Source organism: Eumetopias jubatus, unplaced genomic scaffold, assembly GCF_037043125.1.
Source record: "Eumetopias jubatus isolate StellerSeaLion01/CBP00866 unplaced genomic scaffold, mEumJub1_p1.0 scaffold_15, whole genome shotgun sequence".
In the NCBI taxonomy this organism is placed as follows: domain Eukaryota; kingdom Metazoa; phylum Chordata; class Mammalia; order Carnivora; family Otariidae; genus Eumetopias; species Eumetopias jubatus.
The window spans coordinates 21,176,730-21,184,027 of record NW_028274821.1 but is presented as its reverse complement, the minus strand read 5'-3'; the positions used below and the strand labels follow the sequence as shown (position 1 = coordinate 21,184,027).

Below are 7,298 nucleotides of genomic sequence, written 5' to 3'. Positions count from 1 at the left end.
GTCTACTTGACATTCTCTCTCTCCCTCTCCCTCTGCCCCTCCTCTCTCACTCTCTTTCAAAATAAATAAATAAAATCTTAAAAAAAGTCCAGTCCAAATCAAAATGTCAATATCTCAACTTCAAACTCACAACTTTCAATCTCTCAGAAGTTGTTGTTCTTTTTTTCCCCACAGAGATCACAGCAATGGGCATTTTACTTTTAATGCATTTTAAGTGAAAATTCTAAAACTGTTAAAGAAACCTGGCCATTGTAGGGAGTTAGGAAAGGACTGAACTGCTTGGCAAACTTTCGATGCCAATACAAGAATGTGGAGAAATGTTGGAGACATTTAAGAACTTCTCCCCTCCTGCACTGCTTATCCGAACCCACAATTTTACAGACATGAGCGATCAAGGAAGGCGGCATGCTCTCTTTTCTTTTCCTCTGTTAACCCAGCTCCTCACCTACTCAAGGTCACCTTACCTCTTCCGTGGTCAAGAGAAGCCAGTGGAGCTCTCTCCTCCGGCCATCCAAGATGCCAAAACGAAAGAAGGCAAAGGAGAAGAAGGTGGCCCCAAAGCCTCTGGTGTGAAGAAGCAGGAGGCCAAGAAGGTGCTCAATCCCCTGTTCAAGAAAAGGCCCAAGAATTTTGGCATCGGACAGGACATCCAGCCCAAAAGGGACCTCACCCGCTTTGTCACATGGCCCCACTACATCCGGCTACAGCAGGCAAAGGGCTATTCTCTATAAACTTTACAAGTGCCACAATGAACCAACTCACCCAGGCCCTGGACCATCAAACAGCTCCTCAGCTGCATAAGCTGGCCCACAAGTACGGACCAGAGACAAAGCAAGAGAAGAAGCAGAGATTGTTGGCCCAGGCTGAGAAGAAGGCTGAGGGCAAAGGGGAGGTCCCCACTAAGAGGCCTGTCCTTTGAGCTGGGGTTAACACTGTCACCACCTTGGTGGACAGCAAGAAGGCTCAGCTGGTAGGGACTGCACATGCTATGGATCCCACTGAGCTAGCTGTCTTCCTGCCTGTCCTGTGTTGTAAGATGGGGGGGGTCCCTACTGCATTATCAAGGGGAAGGCCAGGCTGGGGCATCTGGTCCACAAGAAGACCTGCTCCACTGTTGCCTTCACACAAGTGAACTTGGAAGACAAAGGAGCTCTGGCTAAGCTGGTGGAATGTATCGGGACCAATGACAACGACAGATATGATGACATCCACCGCCCCTGGAGGCAACGTCCTGGGTCCGAAGCCAGTGGCTTGCATCGCCAAGCTGGAAAAGGCAAAGACTAAAGAACTGGCCGCCAAACTGGGCTGAGTGGACACTGTTGAATTTTCTGTACATAAAAGTAATAAAAAGTTCTCTTTCCAAAAAAAAAGAGAGAGAGAGAGAGAAACAAGTGGAATAAGTGGTACGGGAATAAAACTTCTTTTTTTTTTTTTTCAGTTGATGCTTTTTATGGTCCTCTTTTATGTCTAATGACTTGCAAAGCAGTCCTCAAATTCTGGCTCTTCTATGAGGTTCCTTGTAAATTATTCCAAGTCCTCTTCAGAGACCTCCCATCGGACCAATCCTCAGGGCAGGGGATGCAATTTCAGGCTGACCTCTTTTACTCCAGCTTAATTCCCACCCACTGTCTGTAGACTTCATACAATCTCTTTCCATCAGGGCCGCCTCACCCCAGCAAACACTCCTCCCAGGCAGGGTCCTTCCAACAGAGCTCACTCCTGGCTATCCTGCCCAGAGTCCACTTGGCCTCTAGGAAACTAGGAAAGCTTATCCAGCAAACAGGTAAGGTATAGGTCTCTCCCTATACTTGAGCCTGGGTGGCTCAGTCAGTTAAGCGTCTGCCTTCGGCTCAGGTCATGACCCCAGGGTCCTGGGATCGAGTCCCACATCGGGCTCCTTGCTCAGGGGAGAGTCTGTTTCTCCCTCTCCCTCTGCCTGCTGCTCCCTCTGGGCCAGTGTTTTATCTCTCTCTCTCCCTCTCTCTTTCTCTGTTAAGGAAATAAATAAAATCTTTAAAAAAAAAAAAAAGAAGTACGGGTCTTTCCTGTCTTAGTCTAAATTCCCCCAAAGTAGGGCTGAACCCAGAGGCTTGCACGCGGATAGTTCATGTACGGTTGTGATCCCAGGGAGCCAGAGAACAGGAGAAGAAGAAAGAAAGAGAAGGAGGCAAAGCCACTACAGGTGTGTTTTATCAACTTGGCCCCCAAGAAGGACAAAGATGAACATCCTGTGAGGACATACTATGGACCTTTATGAAATGCATCTCAGAGCTGGGGGTGAGGGAAACTGAGGAAAGTAGAAAGCATTTATCTATTGTCTCTCATCCCCCATTGGCCAAGTGGTGACCCCACTGGTGTGAACTCCCCAGAATGCCAAGCTGAGCACATTTAGTTCAGCGCCATTTTATCAGAGAAGCCCCAGGGCAGGAAGGGGAGGCGATGCAGGGCAGGCCTGAGGCCCGGCCCTCTCTCACTCTACCTGCAGAAAACAGCAGAAAATGGAGGAAGAGGTTAAGGGGCCAAGAGAATTCTGAAGTGATGCCTAAAAGGGGCTCAACACACTGCCTCTAGTGCTCCCTCTCCTTTCCTAGATGTTAAGAGACAAAATCACAACTCTTATGCAAACATAAAATGAACGTTCATCAAAAATGATCCTTAACTCATTAGCTAATGAGGGAACAGTTACAATGTTAGAACCAGTTCGAAGGAGAACCCAAAGTGCAGTTACAATTTAGGCCCTCAGGAATCTGGAACAAAAGGAATTTGAAGACTAGATATAAAACTTGCATCTTTGGAGGAAAAGAGAGGGGAATGAATTGAATACCCATCAAACAAAATTCACTTGCATCTCTCCGGACAGAAATAATTTGTATTAATATCAATCAATTTTCTAGAATTTACAGAAACTGTAGAATTAAATTATATTGTAAATATATAATATAAACTAAATTATAAAGAGAGATTATCTATAATTCGAAGAGAACGAAAGCTGCAGATCCCAGAGAATCACATAACCAAGGAGAGTGTTCTAGACGATGCTTGGCTTCCATTTAAAAAGACCCAGTTATCTTTCTTGCCCATTTCAAGTCTTTCACAACTTTTCTTGACTGGGCCATTATGGGACACTCTAGTCTTCATTATCTCATAATGCCCATCAGACACTCTTCTGGGAATTCACTTGTGATCCAACCCAGAGAACTAATGGGTAAATCTCTAAATCGGGGTCCCGACACTATGACCCGCAGGCCAAAACTGACCAGCAGATTTTTAGAGATAAAGTTTTATTGGAATACAGCCACATTGACCTATTGTCTAGAAAGCCTGTCTCTCTATAGCAGCAGAGTTGAATTCCTACAACTACGACCACGTGGCCCATAATGCCTAAAATACTTACTATTTGGTTCTGTGTAGAAAAAGTTTGCCCATCTCTGTTATAGGTCATCAAGCAAACAGCAAGATTATGACACGTCAATTTTCCTTTCCATCCAACGGCCCCCGCCTTTAACAATGGTTTTCCAGGATTTGAGGCCAAGAAGGAAGCACCGGACAAAAACTTGGCATTTTCTAATTCTGTTCAGACCCTTCAAAGATTTCTCCTGTTCCCTCCTCACATCATCTCATTTTCTCTTACACAGACTGGGGGTGGTGGGCAATTTGGACAGAGTTCAAAGACTAGTTTTCCTACTTCCCAATAAAGTCAAAAAAGAAACATCTAGACCTTCCTTACAAAGCATGAGCACTTACCACCCATTGTCCTCGATGTGTGAGCCTTAATTAAAATCCCAAGATCACAGGACAGGTGGTGTTGTAGAACAAGTTCTGTCCCATAAATGCTTATAAACCATCATGGCTGAGATTCAAATCCAGCCCCAAAGTTGTCCTGCTCTTGGGACGGGACAGGCGTGACTCATAAGCTGAGAGGCCCTAGCCACTCACCTTCCACCAACACCACCTACTTCCAGAGCCATCCTGTTGCTATTTTAAAAGACGCTGGATGTGGCAAGAGCATTGGGGTGAGAAAAAATGTTTTAGGCAGAATGTTTGATATCTTCTTGCCGCTTCCCCCGCCATTCAGATGGGGAAGGAAACATGGGTCGGCTTCCACACCAGCCTGGCAGGGGAAATAGACATCTGTCTCAGGACGGTATTTCTTACTCTTGGTAGCAGCCAGGAGTGCTTTCTGATCCAAAAGAAAAAATGTGCCTCAGCGAAGAAATATGAGATTAAAATTCAAGCATATTGAAACTAAACTTTGAATTAAGTTTCTTTCTTTAAACGGGGAAAAAAAAAAAAAAAACCTGCTTAACAACAGCAGAAAGAATCTTCACATTGCTAAAGCACCAGGTAGGATGTTTCTAATTAAGTCTTGGAGGAAAAGCATTCAGAAGCCAATTAGTGGAAGGTGAGGGGCAAACCACACCACGGAGATGCTGCGTCTTCACAAAACCCTTCACCTTATCCTTTCTTTTGCTCACGCTTCCTTGTTGCTTTGGTTCCAACAGGAGGATCAGAGACTCAGGTTTGCCGCTGGTCGTTTGATGCCCCAGATAAGGACTGTCAAGCTGAATGTCAAGACTGTTTTCTGGGCTGACGTTTGGAGACTGTAAATGGTCTCCCTAATTCTCTGTGAAGTTCATTCCTCCAATTGTTTTCACTTAGCGAGGTCAGATGTCACATTTCCAGCAACCCTGAGGACACTGTGGCCCACTCTTTCTTGACGCATCATGAAATAAAATAGTCGATGGATAGCTTCTATCGTGTGGTGTTGGTGGGGTTCCGGAAAAAAAGCAAAGCTTCTGGCTTCAAACTTGGGTTCAAAGACCGGCCCTGCCATTTACGAGCCACGTGATCTGGCACAAACTGTCTCAGGCTTTGAACTTTCCCCTTCTCATTTGTGAGTTAGGGATAATAGTCACGCCCTAATTTTGTTGTGAGATTTAAATAAGAGAGGTTAGGAAAATCCTCGCCCGGAACCTGATACCCAATGCGTTCCCTCCTCTCCACTCCCCTCCACTGAGCTCTACTCAGCAGTTACCATGCCTCCAAGAAACTTCATGAGTTTTGATATTGCTTCTACCCAAACATGCACTCCATTAGGTCATTAACTTCTCCTGTCTGTTTCCTATCCCATCCCCAGCACAGATGCATTTGTGTTTCTCCTCAATTTCACAGGCATCTTCTTGACCCAGCCACACAAAAGGAAACTCAAAGTAGCTGCCTGCAACAGAGCCCATCACTGTGGTTGGGTGTGACTTCATAATTGGCCTATGGGTCTTTGGAATTGAAATACCAGAGAGCTGCTCCTGAGACACAGCTGAAGATGATTGGTACTAACCTGCAGGAGGCAACAGCAGAATGGGGATCTAAGAAGAGGATGCTAGGCTTCCTAAAAACTAAGCGCTCTTTTTGTGTTTACCAGACCACCAGCTGCTCTGGTGGAAAATAGTTTCAGAACAAAGACTTTCGGTGTCTTAGATTCAAAAGGAAGAGGAGTCCTCGACAGCATGACAATAAAAAAGCAAAAAAAACACCCAGAAAGTCTAGAAGCAAATAGTCTAGGTAGGAAAAAATGTGGGCTATTTGTTTTTACTTTGATAGATTTTTCTTTTCTTTTCTTTTCTTTTCTTTTCTTTTCTTTTCTTTTCTTTTCTTTTCTTTTCTTTTAGTGAACTGTTTGGGGTTTTTTTAATAGCACTGGTGGGGCGTGGCTTCATGTTGATCTTTAAGCTCCTCAATGGATTGAAAGTAAAAACTACGTGACAAATTAAAATTGGCTTTTCTACATCTTTCCAAACCAAATAACTTTGCAAATTACATTAGGGTTAGAATGCTGGAAGCCAAGAATGTCTTTATGCATAACCCAAAATAAGGCACAGTCTCTGCCCAATATAAATATCACCAAAGATGTCTGCTTTCAACTGCATGAGTGGTTTGATGCTATTTTTCCGAGCTACTCCTCTGGAAAGTCCTTATTAACATTACCAAATAACTCCAGTCCAAGAAAGAAGTCAATCAAGATAATCTAAAGTCCAGAAAGCTGGCTCACAGTGATCCAGTACAATCCACAAAGTGTGAGAGCCAAGTAGACCAGAGTAAGATGACACTTCCTAGTTCCTTCTCTTCTGGCATCTGCCTCAAACAGGTTTTCTGCCATTAATAGCTGTCAGCACAGGGGACTTCCCAACTGCATCCTACCCAGTGCAATATGTGTCAAAAAGGGAAAATTATTTTCTCATCAATCATGCTACCTTAATACCAAGGATAAACAGATACTCTTTCCAAGTTAAGAGGTAGGAAAAGTCTGCTGGCTCAAGCTGCTAACCACTTTCTCATTTTTTCCTAAACATTCATCATCGTCGGAACACATATTTTATGTTAATGTAAATTTATACAATAATATTTGAATTTCTGTGATGATCATTGCCAGTTGAAAATAAGATTCACAAGCCTAAAACCACTAAAACTGTTAAGCTATAACTGTATCCCCAGTTCTTAGAAGAATGCCTGGCACACAGAAGGCAGTCAATAAATGCTTGTGGAGTTAAGGACTGCCCACACTAAATAGTAATTAAGCCAAAAACGAGGATAAGATCACCCTTGGAGAGTGTGGGGAGGGAGATAGGAAGGGAAAATGTGGGAAGAAAAAGGAATAAAAAGGAAAGGAGAGAGGGTCTACGGAGTAACCATGGAAACCAGCAATAAGTACGGGATGGACAGAGCAAAAAGTGGCAACAAAAAAACTGAGCAGGAGAAACCAGAGTGATAGAGAAAAACCAAAACACAAGAGTAAACATGAGCCTGGTTTGGGAGACAGCACAACATCTCCCTTGTTCACCAGCCCTTTTCTAGAAGTACAGTCTTCTTACAAAGGAAGAGATCCATTTTCACCTTCAACTTTTATTTCTGATTCTGTGTATGAACAAATTTTACATATCCATAATTTGACTCCAAGAGTAGGAAAAAAATGGCAGACTAGAGCTAATGGCGGTAGAAAATTTTTCTCTCATATTAAGAGATATAGATGATAGACAGACAGATGATAGAGATGAGAGAGAAAAGATACAGAAATTGTTCATCCTTGAGGTATTGACCTTATTTTTATAGAAAGTAGCCATCAGAAAGGATGAATACCCAACCTTTACATCAACATGGATGGGCCTGGAGGAGATGATGCTAAGTGAAATAAGTCAAGCAGAGAAAGTCAATTATCATATGGTTTCACTTATTTGTGGAACATCAGGAATAGTATGGAGGACATTAGGAGAAGGAAGGGAAAACTGAAGGGGGAAATCAGAGGG

General features: G+C 43.5%; 1 pseudogene; it reads left to right on the top strand.

The window, feature by feature from the left end:
* Positions 1-516: 516 nt before the first annotated feature.
* On the top strand, positions 517-1,309 carry LOC114198735 (large ribosomal subunit protein eL8 pseudogene; annotated as a pseudogene).
* The last annotated feature ends 5,989 nt before the right edge of the window (positions 1,310-7,298 follow it).